This window comes from Dermacentor andersoni, chromosome 4 (genome assembly GCF_023375885.2).
Source record: "Dermacentor andersoni chromosome 4, qqDerAnde1_hic_scaffold, whole genome shotgun sequence".
In the NCBI taxonomy this organism is placed as follows: Eukaryota; Metazoa; Arthropoda; class Arachnida; order Ixodida; family Ixodidae; genus Dermacentor; species Dermacentor andersoni.
In genome coordinates, this window is record NC_092817.1 from 46,591,759 (window position 1) to 46,607,423 (window position 15,665).

General features: G+C 45.9%; 1 protein-coding gene across 1 annotated transcript in view; it reads right to left on the reverse strand.

Moving 5' to 3' along the window:
- The window catches only part of CngA (Cyclic nucleotide-gated ion channel subunit A), a 426,897-nt gene that overhangs the window by 327,469 nt on the left and 83,763 nt on the right, over positions 1-15,665 (reverse strand). Inside the window, exon 2 of the mRNA XM_050184183.3 lies at positions 2,934-3,114. The gene's annotated coding sequence lies outside the window, so the exon portion shown is untranslated. The remainder of the gene's footprint in view (positions 1-2,933; positions 3,115-15,665) is intronic.

The window sequence follows — 15,665 nt, forward strand, 5'->3', positions numbered from 1 at the left end:
TCTAGCGCCTTGGCCTAGCGCGAAGTGTCTCAGCGACTGAAGCAATTGCCATCACTAATATTGCAATCAGTGGCAGGCATGTCTCGTAGGCAATGATTATAGATAAAGGCGGCGTTGGAAGCACTGCGAAGGCATGAGATAGGAGCTATAAAGCACCAATATGCAGTAAAGGTTTCCCCTTCTTTTGCTACCACCAGGAGGCGTATTCTCAGTCGATGAACTTTCGGAGTCATCCGCCATGGTGGCTTGTTGACTATGGAGTTGCGCTTTTAAGCACGAAGTCGCGGAATTGAATCCTGGTCATGGCGGCCGCATTTCGGTGGGGGCGAAATGCATGAACGCCTGTGTACCGCGCATTGGGTGGACGTTAAAGAAGTCAAGATGGTCAAAATTAATTTGGGTTGTCCCATTACGGATTGTCTGATAGAAATCAAACGTGGTGCGAAAACAACCGGAAAATCTGGATTACCATTCTCGCCGGCAGAGTCAACGCCTAATTTGCAAAGCTATAATGACTCCACTTCGTAAAGGCACTGCTCTCTCAGAGTGCAAATTTCTAAGCCCGCCTCGTGAAACATCTGCCCTGCGGAACGCACACAATGGCAGTGTCAATTGGTTGTTCTCAGCGCAAACATAACGCTAACCTAAAGTCTTAACACGCGCAAGCATAACAGTCACTGCGAAAACAGAAGCGTAGTATCCGCGGACCCACCGATCAAAAAAAGAATAATTTCATGTTTGCACACTTTCAGGACATGGTACAGACGAAAACCTTTGTGTCGTGTTCCTAATTTCCGCTCAATATGTAAAGCAGTCTGCATATTGATGAACAACAATCGCCGTCAATGGGACCAGTCGACTCGCCTTTCTCGTCTATCGTACCAAAAGTAAAAGTAATTGCGGCGCGTGTTTCCATGCAAGGCTAATTGGAAGGCGCCGTTTCTATTGGTAGTTTCCGTTTCCGAAAAGGTGAAAGCACATCTATGCATTCGCGTTTCCGCAGCTTCTTGGTGCTACGATATTTTCATGGAAAAAGTCCTTTTGAACTCTGCTATGGTCGACAGCGATGAAATTGACTGACGTACAAATAGCGTACGTAAGCGGCACGGCCTGTTCAAAAACCCACACCCCACCCGGGTTCTCGTCAACTCTCTTTGCGTTATGGCCGATAGCGTCCCTTAACTTTGGGTCCTCTATTTCTAAAACTCCCTACAATCATTTTAATCTTGCTACAGCATTGCTACAGACGGCCGTTTGTGCCTGTCGATGACAGAAATGAAACAGTTCAGGCGTGCGCTTACTTTCCTTTCTGGTTTTATAGCCCTCTGGTTTGAAATTTCAGTATAACTGCTCAATTTCTTGGTTTTCGCTTCGTACTCAGAAAAAAAAGCCGTTATAACTCTAGAACTGTTTGCACGATCAAATGCCGGGCAATCGTGATCTTGCACGTAATTATTAGTAAAGCCGGCCAGCAAAGAGCAAGCAGCAAAGCGAAAGCCTTGTGAATTAGGCTGCTGACTTTTATTCAGTGAAGAAGAGAGCGTAACAAAGTTACAAGTCACGAGGCAGATCACACGAGCTTCTGGATGCTTATTCACAAAACTTCTCTTGCGTAAGTGTCGTCCGCGATTGGCCGTCGCCGAGGAAGCCATCCCTTTGTCGCGCTTATCCGTATCAGAAGCGGTGGGCGTCCCAGCGCCGGCCAGCATTAACACATGCGAAATACTTCGTGGTTGTGTCGCGCTGAGTTTTGACACTGAGAAAAAAAAAAGAAGTCGAAGTGCCCAGCGACTATCCAAAATACCAGCCTACAGATTTCCCGTCGACGGTTGCACCTCCCAGCCAATCCGCTAATGCTACATCAAAGAATAGTGCACCCGCACGAACCTGTGCATAGCCTCTTGAACTGATGCAAAGCAGCTTACCTCTACACCAGCGCCGATGTGAAAAAAACACAAACGAAGCCAGCGGCAGGAAGAACAAGGCAGAATGGGAAAGGGGAGAAAGAAAAAGAAGGCGTCACGTTTCTTCTGCATTTCCACCACCAGGGAGCACTGCCTATGCAAATGAAGAAATCAGGACGGAAAATATGTATGGTAACTCAAAAGTCAGTGCGTTGCTATTTGAGTCCCGAGCTTGCTGTCTGAGGACAAAAACATGCCGGAGAAAATATGCGCTGCAGGATGAGGCGTGCGTATGCTGCAAAAAAAAATCTCGGAAACGGCTGCGCACATCGTAACGGAATTCCAAGACATTCACCCAGTGAGCGCCGGATGGAATGTCCACATCCCAGAGGCGTTGGGATTAAAGAAGATGAAAGGATCAATTGGTCAGCCATGGAGACAAGTAAGAGACGTTTAGTTTTGATTGTTAATGGTAAAAAAGCAAGGAAGAGATTCATACAACTGGGGTCACGGGAAGCGCAAGTAATGGTACAATATAGTGATAGAAATTTTAAATAATCAAGTTAACATGAAGATCAGATATGGAAAAGGGTAGATGGCAACATGTAGCAAAGCCTGGTCAAAATCAAGCAGGATAGGTGACTATTCGTTGCCGCCCCGTTTCAAAGGAGATGCCAATAATAATAATAATAATAATAATAATAATAATAATAATAATAATAATAATAATAATAATATTAATATTAATAATAATAATAATAATAATAACCAAGACCACTAAGAGTAGATGCATTACTGACTAAAGCTTTATTTTTCTCAGAAGGAGAGTGTTAGCGCGCATCTGTGAATGTTTGCTCCAACCGGTACGAGGCAAAACAATGCAACATTTACTGGGCATAATACTGCGCAAGCTATCGCGTCCCTGCTTTGCATTACGAGTGAAACTGCATTCTTTGTACATGTCTTAACAAGGAAAAAAAAAAGGACCGCGTTCCTCAGGCACACGTAGGAATGAGATCGCACATTTACCTTTCACGACAATCCGTCATTCCCTGGAAGTCGAACGTGGTGTCGGAAACGGCACTAGTCTAATCCACTTGGAGCTTCTTCAGCACTGCAGACTCGTGACAGCTAGGCGCCCTGCCGACTGACAGAAGGCGCCGACTGCAGACGACAGCATAAGACCGTGGCACGGTGTATTGTTCCAGTCCTTGCATGGGAAGCAGGGAAGGAGAACAGAGAAAGGGCTGCTTCAGGAATACACATGGAAAAGGTGAGCACACGCCACAACAGCCCCTTCCCACAGCTTCACAACCTCTTACAGCGTTTATTTCTTGTTCATTGCAACGAACGGAACACACGTGGGAGATCAGCACGTGAGTACAACGAAAGAAGAAATCAGCAACGTCAAGTACAACGAAAGAAGAAAGAGACCAGGCTATTCTGACGCGACACAGACACAGACACAGGCCCTCGCACGTGGGAGCATTACCACGTGACTTTCGGTCCGCAAGCGCGTGTAGTACGCGTGAAACATGGGCGTATATTTAAGGGGATTGGAGTCGAGTGCTTCGTTTTTTGTAGTAGCGAAGCGGTAGCAGAGGAGAAACGGCGCGAGAGTGTCTTGTGCAATGGGAGCAGGCTAAGCACCGACTGCATCTTATTACCTTATTATTTATATAACTCATAAGGTACATGATCTTTCAAAACGCTTCTAGCGGAGTCACATACGCTTTAGCGGAGTCACATTATCTGATCAACATTTATCAGTATTACGACGGCGTACTCAGAAAGTTGCGGTGACCATGAAGGTGCGAAAAGAGGTCGTTCTCACCAGGAATCACAAATGATTTCAGTCAACTTTCACCAGAAGGTACTGTCCGTAATTCCTTACTCGCATGCCTCATGGTTGGGTGCATTTTGAAGCAAAAAACAGCTTCCTATTCATCTTTTTATGCTCATTTCAGTCTGTCCGGGATACAAATTAAATTATCAGAGGCATCATAGCAAGTGCAAACTTAATATTCACTATAGATCAAGCTTATATTTTTCACCAAACACACTTTTTTTATAACTTTTAGCAGGAAGTATTCTTTATCTTTTTTTAGGAAAGCAAAACAACAAGAAACATTCGCTACCATCGACCAACTAACTGAAGAGCAACTTCGCTTTTCGGAAACGGACACCAGCAAAAAGTGAACAGGTATGTACAACTTAACATCATAATTGAGCGCGTTCGTGCCTTGTCTTTTTTTTTTTTTTTTAGGCGCTGGTATTCGACGACAACTAATAACAAACAAGCCGGAATTTCAGCTCTGGTCTAATACAGCACAAGGGATATACGAGAGGCACAGTCCTGGAGGGCTCCATAATAATTCTGACAACCTATACAACTCTTTACGTTTATGCATTCCACACTCCCCATTATAATGCATCAGGGACAGTCTCGAATCCAACCCGCAACCTCCTGCTAGCACTAGTAAACTATTTCATGGGGCTACTTGACTTCGTCAGCTACCCCATTCCTCTTTTTTTCGCTGCGGTGATAGATAGTGGCTGTGATCTCGTGTGTATGCTCCCTGACTCTTCGTCCCTCCCCCTTATCTTTCTACCTCACCCTCCACAGTACCCCAGTGTATCGGATGGAAACTGGGTTTAGCGTTCGGGTTAACCTACCTGCCATTTCCCTTTCTTCTCACTCTCCCCATCTCTCGTTACTTATTCCACCGTAATTCTCCCGCTGTTAGTACGATGTGATTGCAAACGTGTACATCAACCCTGTGCTCATATCGGCAAGTTCAAGTGAAACAACTCTTTCTAGGTGAGCATGCGAATTCTAGTGACGCGTTGTTGTCTTCTAAGATGTCCGTTCCAATACGCCCATCATTGCAGACGGGGGTATTTTGCACCGATGCCCGAAAGATGGAACGACCTCCAGACTCAAACTTTGTCCCCGAAATTTCAGGAAAAAAAACAAGATGCCTTGCAACTATGCCTCAAGAATTGCGTCCAGTTCAGTTCAGCGAATGCTACAGGGGCACGCGTCAACCAATCAGTAACGAAAGCCAGCTGCGTGCTCTAAGGAATGGAGGAGGGCTCGTTCATTGCGAGATACTAAAACTTCCCAGGAAGCTTCTATTCTAATCGGCGTCATGCGGAAGGTGATTAGAGGCTGACAAAAAAGGGTCCCTTCTTTGGTTTCGCTGTCCTGGTTGACTGACGCAACCTATAGCTATTGCTTCGCTGCACTGAACTATTCAGATTGAGTACATAAGCGGTTTTCACTCATATGTACGCAAACCTCGAAGTGAACGAAAAGCATGGTCCGCAAATGATGTGAAAGGAACAGACTCATTGGATATTTATAGCCACCGCGGTGCAAAATTGATCGGCCTTGTGGTTCTATGGCCTGATGCCGCCCTGATAAAACAACAGCCCAGGATGCAATTTCTTTTTCTAGTTCATTTCCTGTAAAGAAAGCGATACTTTCTGACTGATCAGTGCAAGTCACTTGGTGCTTTTCACGCTACGCGAACACTCGCCTGGCGCCTTATGCAGCAAGCCAGCTTTTTCTGGTTGTTTATATTGCATCGACTGAGTTCACGCGATGGCAACAATGACTGATCGTACCTAAATAAGCAAGAAAGAAAATATCGCGCAGTTCAGTAGCACGAAAATATACAAACGCGAAATTAATTACGTTGAAGAGAGCGACGCTGGCATGTTTGTCTTGATCCTAGTGATTTCTTACACTGCCTGTACTTTTTTTTTCAGGTACTGTGTATTTGCTTCAATGCTTTTTCACCTTGCCTTTAAAGTAAGATTGATTTCAGAAATTGTCAAACCTTTAGCAAATAATTGGTTTACAGACTATGTGGAATACTTTCGGTCTCTGCTTGCGCTATCAATAACACTACGATAGCAGAGACTGAAACAATGTCCGCGGCTGTGTTTCCAACTCTTACTATGGCCTCCGAGACAAGACATATGGTTTAACATCACGATGACCACGTCAAGGCATTTATAGTTCTCAAAACTTGCCAGTAAGTAATCACATAAATTTAAAGCGTTTCCTCGTTGTTTCATTTTTCTTCTTCCTATCTTTAGCAGAAAGCTGCGTTAGGTGCACATTTGTTTATCTGTGTGAAAAGAAAAGTCCACCTCTTTCGCCCTTCACATGAATTGCGTGAAAATTGCATGAAAGATGCAGAGCGTAAGTGCGAAGTACACAGGGACAAACGGAGTACGCATACATCTTGATAGGTTGGCGCGCATTGACTCCCTTGTATACATGCGTTCAATCTTTGCTCAAAGAAAAAGAGGCCTGAGAATGTGTCTTGAAAAGCACTTAGCAAATGTTGCCGGTAGTACATCTTTGGGGAAGTCGTAGAGCATTTGCCTGACGGCGCCCTTCAGAAGACCTGAGACGCAGCCAATACAACGCTTAAGAACGCTTCCTTCTTTACGTGCACTTCTGCAGAGCCACGGGTGCTACGCATTCTGAGTGTGTTGCGCTCGCCGCCATTCCTTGCTTCCGTTTCCGGCAGAACGCGCAATGTGCTCGCCGATGCGCGGAGTGCCAGTTCACGGCTTCGCTGCAGGACTCGTTGCCGCTGCGTTCTGTACATCGCTACAAGATTGTCGTTTTTAGTCTTTAAGTGACGACAAAACCACATAGTACCCGTTGGCCAGAATGGATCAGCTTTCGAAAAAGAACTTCTGCCGTAGAAGACATTGTGTCCATTTCAGGCATTCGCGACGGTTATCGATAAGGGGGGGGGGGGGGGGGGGGCGTTTGCTACCACTCCGATAGACAAGTGGCAAACACACCGACTTACGAAAGGAAAGGTCTAACATAAATAGCGGCGCTGTGCTGCGACCCTTCTTTTACCGCATTCAGGTCAGAGTATCCAGTCACTCGATTGCTGGAACATATGTTCTCGGACGCTGACTGCTCCACTTCCATGTGGCCGTTCGCTCACTGCTCAACTTTCTCCACCATCTCCTATCACAAACATCATTAGCCTTGTTGTCGTTTACTTTCACCTCTTAAATACTTTATTCGCCTTCCACGAGTTCGCTGTGAGCTTCTATCAAAGAAGCAAACCTGTACTTAATACTTAGTCTCAGCAGGAAGTTTCTGACTTCTTTCACGCATTTTTACTTGCGATAGCGTCATGCATTGTATTTGTACTAGTTCATAAAACCTCTTGCATGAGGACTGTTTTTGTATGTCAGATATGACTCCGAGATGTCTAATCAGGCAAAATTTCATTTGCAGTAGCAAGTTCGAGTTTGCAAGGGTCCATGTCACCTTGTCCGAAACTTGTCGCGTGTCATATGTCTTACTACGAAAAAAAGTGGGAAAAGACCGAAAAGTTTTCAACAATTTTCAGAGGCAAACATTTGTCATCCACTGAGCGCATGCTAGATGGCGCCACAATACGTTACGGCAGCAGATACGGGTGCGTCGCCAAGGCGTAGTACAGCGGGTTGCTAACGAAAGTTCGTCAACGTGCGCTGGAAGCAGTGATTGATAAGCCAGCACACGTGCGTAAGTGGCACCGTTTGGAAGCGAGACCAGGACTTTCACTGGCAAGTCCATGCAGTCACAGTTATATGAGAGCAGCATTTCATTTTCTTTTTTTTTTACCTTCGTCTGGCGTCTTTTGATACCTATCATACTTCCCACGTATAATTTCACGTAACAAGTCACCCGCAGGACAGAATAAATGTCTTACTTTCATTGTAAACTTGATCGCTCTTTCTCAGCTTCAGTTCGTGCTGTCCCTCGACACTGTGCGCGCTTTGGCAACTTAAATTGTTCTCTTTTACGCGCTATCACGCGTTACCTCCCGGTAGCGCGGTGCTTAATTATTGCGCAATTACGCACACGCGTGCCATTGGCTACGTTGTGAAATTGGACCTGGAGTGTAGCGTGTCCACCAGATAGCTCGCATCCACCGGTGATCAATTACTCATTTCGCGGAGGTGCGAAGATCGAGAAGAGCATGGTCGATACGAGATGTTGATATAGCATTGTATTTTCGTTGGCAACGACGCGGGCCTCCAGTTTGCCGACTGCGCCCGGAACTGGTCCTCCGAACGATGGGCAGCGAGCCGTGTGATCGATCTGAAAGAAAATAGCGGCCCGCAAAAGCGCTATCGATCATCACCGGCTCTTGCCGATGCTGGCCTAGCATCGCGACACTATAGCGCAGGTCCAGCCGCCGGTCTCTTCCGCGTCCGAACTCCGGCCGCCTCTCATCTTCCGTGGCATTCAGAACGCTTGTCGCTGGACGCCACGCAGGAAAGACTGACTTCCGGGAGCTCTTTTCGTCGTGTTCTGCGGTGTCACGTTGCCGGTTTTTCTCGTCGACGTTGCTGTGTACGTATTCCTATATGGAATTTCTCCGAACTTATTGCATATCGAGAGCCGCGAATCTGCAGTATTCTCTCGGTGCTTCTGTGGGTAACGTCGAGAGGATATATCATATTGCAGGTTGCGAACTGGCACTCAGTCCCGCTTTATCTGGAAACACCAAGGCACTTCGAGATAAAGGAGTTACGGTATCGAAAAGTTGCTGGCGTTTTTCCGACAACCATTCGGAAGTGATTTATTTTGTACGTGGTTTTGGATGGCTCCCGTCTGAACGTTTTATCACACCTTCAGTACCTTCGGGTTTTCCAGACAGCATGGGGTGGATACATGTGTGAGGTAACATATAGGCTTTTTACGAGAGCACCACGTCTCTGTGATAAAGAGTTACGACGTATCAGAGCTTACACTGGTCTTTGTCGGTATATTTCGCCGCGATATTGTAGCCATGCCTTCGGGTCGATTTTATGCCATTCTTATCATTCACGGTAGACTGACTCCATTGACAACGCGTGTGGAGCGTTGCTCTCACCACTGACGAAGCGCGAAAAGCGCGAAATGGAATAGGTAGAAAACGAAAAGGCGGGGGAGGGGGGGGGCATCGCTACAATAATCGCGGCCCTAGTGTACGTGGTTGACCAACATCAACGGGCTCATTTCCTTGTGCTTTGGAGCAAGGATGACAACTGCAGCGAAACCAGCAACACAGGACTTTCTTTTCCTCGACGCATTTTCTCTGGACTCGACCATGTTCCCCATTATGACCTTTGTCTGTGTTTGTTCCACTTGTGTTACCTTTCTTTTTCTTTTCGCGTATGTTTTTTTTTTTGTGCCTGTCTACAGGTGTATGCATAACGTTTACTTTCTTTCTAACGAAATTAACCCGGGTGACATTGTCCTCGTACCTCATTGAACATAAATGTCAACGATGAGCTGCTGTGCCAGAGATGGCCAGTAGTATACCTCCAGAAGGATTGGTACTGAAGAGCACGTCCCCTCTCACCGTCTCATTTCCGCTTACAGCGCCACTAGATTAGCAATTCGCTTCCGAAGCGCTCGAGGTTTTCATAGTTTTCTAGGCATTCGTTCAGCGCATCCAACATGGAGCAAGTGAGGACTGGTAGGCTTACGCCGTTTAAATAAAGATTACTTCGGTGTCTCTCTCTTCCAAAGCTCCGGCTTCAGTGCGTGCAATGCTCTTTATCTCTGCTATTAAGAAATATGCAATGCGGTACACGTGCATTTAACTTTAGTGCTCCTAAGCTAAACTTTATGACTTGCGCACGCGGCCGCTTCGTTGTTTTGTGCGCGACAGTGTTCGTGCATGCGTGCGACCCCAAAAACGCGATTAGAGCTCGGCCCGTTTCTCCACATTCGCGCACGTTCTCATTTCCCTGTCACGTCACGTAATACTGAAGAGAACATGATAGAACAATAACAAGAAGAATGATAGTAAGGAGCTTCATGCAACATGGCTTTGCGTCCGCTGCATGATTCGTCGTTACGCTGGTCAATTTTGTTGATGCAAGCTACATCGCAGTGGCCTGATAGCACGCTCTCTTGCGCAGTGAATGCGGCGCTATATAACGCTTCACTTAAAGGTACGCTCGCTTCTGGATAAAGTAACACAACAAAAGAACGAAATGCACAGCCACGCGGCATACGAAGAGCTTGCCTCAGCTCGAACAACTTATTCATCAATGCTGCCTTGCCTGAGTAACCCTGACGGCCGCTAAACGGCGTGTTGCAGCCTTCAGAGAACACAAAATTGGGCAAGGGTATCGGATTAAGTGCACGCTAAAATACACGTTTCTTTCTAACTTTTATTTTCTTTCTATCTGCCTCTCTCTCTCTCTCTCTCTCTCTCTCTCTCTCTCTCTCTCTCTCTGAGTTTTTGTAGTTTCTTCAGTTGTTCCTGGAATTTGTAGATTCGGTTATCACGGGTAATAGAAAGGCTGTCTAACTCCTTCCGCTTTGAGCAGACACTTTTGGGTGCAGGGCGGCCTTTCGCCTTCAATCCGAGCATTTCTGCAATACGAAGTGTCAGATCGAAAAGCAGGGCGAAGAAAAAGCAACAATGCAATGCACAGCTAAGTACGAGCGCCCTCTTACTTCAGAAGGAGTGTCGACACTAGAAATGCAGAGTGGGTTTGTATAAAGCACTTGCACTCCTCACAAAAAATTAGGGTACTTACGGGGACCAAAAAAGGAAAGAAAATACGCTGGTATTACCACGAATACAAAATCATACCGCATAGTTAAGCCCCACCTTACGCAATGCATGAGCACAAGCCGACGATCGGTCTTTGTTCAAAGACAAAATGCTTGATCATCGAGCTCTTCGAGCTCATTAGCGCACAAGGCTTTGAAATCGCACATTGCGTTTCTTAACTTTGACTAGCCTGTGTGAAAACCTTTGACTGCATGACATGTTCCATGTGCACGTAAGTGTTCAGTGAACATTCTCTCTCTTTCTTTCTCCTATTTCTATTCGCTCTTCTCCAATATCTTATGCGTACACAGGGGTAGCCGGAGTTTCAATGCGCGACACGACGAAACCAGATGTCGTGTCTTGTGCATACGGATTGGCTGGATTAAATCAACACGATTAGAACAGACACATTAAGACATTCTTTTCCTTACATGGTTGCCAACTGCATGTACAGACTCAGTTAGATATAGCGAATATGAAACTACATTCGTCCTACACAGTTGCCGGCTCACTGTTGAGAATTGTCTATACATACGGCAACACCACACCTCGCACCCATAGCACACCCGACCACATGGTAATGGGAGCCAGCGCTGTCCACCTTCGTCTCGACGGACCAGCTCAGGTTGGTCAACCGAGCGAAAAGGGCTGCTTGGGACGCTGGACTCCTGGACTGAGGGGCCCATCCACTGCACAGCGGAGAAGCATTACGCTCGTGTACTCTTTTGCATAAAGTTTATTCTCTCTCAATCTCTCTATACATAGTGAATATTGGACCCTACACCAGTACGTTTCTCGCCGAGATCACGGCATGCGACGAGAGCTGCACGTCGGAGGAGCTACACTTGGACACACTCCTACTATATGTCTTTCCTCACAACAGCACTCTCTTCGACGTTGCCAAAAGGGCCTCACTGCGAGACTGCTCCAGCAGCAGCGTCAGCTTACAGCACCGACACTGTATGTCTTCATTATCTTCTTTTTCCTTTTTCTTTTCTCCATCGTACCTTTCCATCGATAACACGAGCTCAGCGAAAGCGCTAGCCGACAGCACGACAGTGCTTTCCATCGGCGGCGCGCCGGTGGACCAGTCGTGTTCCTCGCTAAACGAATTCCTACTGACCTGGTACCGAGCACTCAGCCCTATCGCAGAAAGCTGCTACAGGCAGCGAACGCGCAAAAAAAGGGTCAGCTCGGAGACGGAACGCCCACAGGGCTGCGGTCAGAGTAAAAAGTACGAGAACGCGGCGACAATGCAAGAACCTTTGACTTGAGAGCTTTGATTTATATATTCGTTTTCTTTTTTTCAATTTTTTTTTACGTACTGTACTTCTCAAGGTAGTGGGCAGCCAAACGACAGTACCAAATGTTCCTCTTCGCACACCGCTGATGTGACTGCTGCTGCTGCTGTTGTTGTTGTTGTTGTTGTTGTTGTTGTTGTTGTTGTGTTTCACACTCTAGTTTGCACTCTGTGTGTGCAGAATGTTTACTTGCTCCTTGGTTGCTAGGGTCTCTGCTGTTCTCCCTGCTTCGCTTTGCGTTGGACGTGTGCGTTGCCAAGTGTGTCACTTTTTCCGAGTGCCCATTGCGCAATTTCGCAAGACAGCGCCGCGAGGGCGAGTTCTCGCGACATTCTTTACAGAAGCCAGGAAATGTAATACTTTGACCTAATCATTCAAACTAAAAAAGAAGTCAGGAGTGAAAAAAAAAGTCGGAGTATCACCCTAAAGGCGAAGCATCGATTGCGATAGCAAATTATTAGATAGCTATACGAAGTAAGAACGGTAGTCCTATCGGCCGTATAAACTTGTTAGCATTCCTTTACTAACTTAACAAGCATTGTGTCACGGGCTCACAAGCAAACATGAACACACATCTCACTGGATGACCACGGACACTCGCTGTCAAAACGCTGGAGTGAGGAAGCGCGGCAGCAGCAGAGAGCGAATTGGCCTTCGCACTGCCTCTCGCTTCATCACGAAGCACCGAGAACACAGCGCACACGAAGCTATCAGCACTCGGCGCACTATGTCTCCATCGCAAATCGCTTTCAAGATAGGTACTGCGCGGCCGCGCGCAGACGAACCATACGCTGCTGCCGCCGGAGTAGAACACAGACACCACCCCTCCCCCTCCTTGTGCCTTCCGCGTGATGGAAGACGGCGCACTTCCTCCCTTGCGCGCCCGAGATCGAGCCACCATCACCGGCTCACCCTCGCACGCTTTCACGCGCACATGCAGCATAAGGCGCGCGGCCACGATGTCATCGCACTTGGACGTTATACAGAACGTCACGGCGAAGGCGGCGACGGCCTAAATGCACCTGAAGCGTCAAAATATTGGCAACCACAATAAAAGATTGCCGGTATATTTTTACCCCTGCCATTAAACATTGCCTCTCTGTAGCCACATCTTCCGAACGTTAAAATTACGGCTTAGAATGTTTATGTCGCTGTGCCTCCGGAGCAGTCACTAACTTTTCAGCGTGAAGTCGGCTCGTAGTCGAAGCTTATTTTGTTCATTCATTAAAAACTGTGACAGTATGGAAAGTTTGGCTAATGATGAGCCCGATATCACAGTCATAGCTAACATACACGCACATAAAACTCTTCACGAGGGAAGAAATTAAATAGAAAGATTTTTCAAATAGGGAGAACCTTTCACAATCACACAGTGTGAAACTTCCTAGACTCACTCTATAAATATGCACAGGCCATGATGAAAACTGTAAATCTCGCAGTCCAAGCCGTACAAACTAAGCAAGCGCTGTATAAACTACAGCGACTCTTTAAAAGGACGCTAAAGGGAAATACATTTTGAGCTGTGTTAATAAGTTACGCTTCCAAAATAAGAGTACAGCCTCTCTTACCGCAAGAAGACGCTTGGTAAGCCAGAAAATACGGTAAAAACGAAAAACGGCTGGTGACACCGCCTTGAAGCTCTCGCACAAGCTAGTCATGACGTCATGAATTTCGACGCAGTTTCTTCGGCCCTAGTTAAATTTTTACCGGTCAAATTGAATTACATTATACATATTCTAAAAGCGCCTTAGATCGAACTTGGGAAATTTCAACAACTTTTACTGAACCACAATGGCCGAGATGCGAGTGCATAATTTGTCATTCATGACGTCACACTGGTGCACTGGCCCTGGACTATCGGTGCAAGATTCAAGAATAAGACTTCGTCCGTCATTTTCTCTTTCAGTATCAAACATCACCGCGAACTCAATGAAACTAGAGTTCTATAAAAGTGAATGAAAAAACAACTTATATATATATATATACATATATATATATATATATATATATATATATATATATATATATATATATATATATATATATATATAGATACCTGCAGTTACACCTCGATATAAGGAAGTAGAAGATAAAATCGGCAATTTGCTTCGTTATATAGAAATTTCCTTGTGTTGAAATTCGCACTTTTACGCAAGTAAGTACAGTCGCCGATCGATTTTTATTACATGGAAAGGGGCGCAGAATTTTTGAGTTATCGGGCAATAACAAAAAGCAAATTTGAATTAGAAAACAATTCATTTTGGTGAATTTGGGACTCAGCGACGAATGATACGACGAATGATCCCCACATCGGCGGTACGAATTAAGCGAAGCCAGCCACGCTTTCGCGTGCATTCCACCCCAGCGGCTGATAGCGTCACCCGCACTGCGACGACGCTATCATGAAAAGCGCCGGCAGCGGGGAGCGAAGGCTTCGTCTTCCTCTCGCTCCAACGAGTCACTGAAACTCATGATTACGAACCCCCAATACTAAACGCGTGGTAAGACAGCTCATATGATGCCACGTCGTTTCGGTACGCCCACTCTTCGCACACGCGGCAGATTATCTCTAAAGGCGGGTGCTCTACTGCGCATGCGCTCAGCCGCGCTTACAGCCATGCGCAGCCACGGCCGAGACGCGTGCAAGAAATCGACACGCGTAGACACGCGCGCGCATGATCGCGTTACCGCGAGCGAGCTCCCCTCCCCCTCTTTCCCTTTGGTCGCGCGGGAAGCCATCTTTCATGTTTCGCCCTCGCACAGTTTCACTCGCACCTAAAGCACAAAGTGCGCGGGCAGCGATAGGATCTTATCGCACCTTATACGGAACATGATGCGGCTCCACATCGGCGGTCGCACTTGTCGCACCGCGCGCGATGCGAGAAGTTCCCGTTTCCAAGCAGCCGCTTGTAATTCAATCATTTGACCATCTGCGTCCGCGGAAGTTTCAATTTATTGTATCGACATTCCTTTGTGGCGGAAGCGAAATTTCGTACGAACACACTTCGCTATATTGAGGCGCTATATATGTAGCGTGGTATGGACAAAAGTTTATGAAAACTTAAATACTTCGTCATATCGAGAATTTCGTCATATTGAAGTGCGTTATATTGAGGTTTAATCGTATATATATATATATATATATATATATATATATATATATATATATATATATATATATATATATATATATATATATATATATATATTTATATATATATATATATTCGTCATACCTTTTTTTATGAAGCGCTAATATCAGTCACGTTACAATTGAGCAATGCAGTATAAAAACATGGGAATAACGACTTTCCTTCCACAGGTGAAAAAAATCGTGACGTTTTCTAAGCTAAATTTGCAAAAACATTCTTCCCAGTCGAAATTTCTGGCGTTTTTCATACATTTGTCGCATAGCTGTCCCAACGGCCGTGCGCACATGTTTTGTCGTTTGCGTTTGCAACGATGTCAGACGGGACTCACTTAAAGTGCGACTGTTCGCTGGCATTTGAAGAATGCTGGAAACATAAAAATTCCGCCACATGCTGCAGGCATCCTCGCGGTGCTTACTTTTTTAAAACCAATTGCACAGCTGCGGTCTGCATGGCAGTTTCAACACTTTCTTTTTTATCTTTAAGCTTTGCTCGCATGCCAGGACGTTTTGCCTGAGAAGAAACTACGCGGGAGCTGAAACTGAGTTCGCAAAGTCGCATCTATGGACCGCTAGCTGCGACATTCAATTTGCATAATAAATAAGGTGTTGGCACCAACAGGTAATTCCGGCTATTATTTTCCACATCAGAGACTTACAAATACATCACAGGTCACGCAACATAACAAAGATAGAAAATACACATTATAATATGACTATG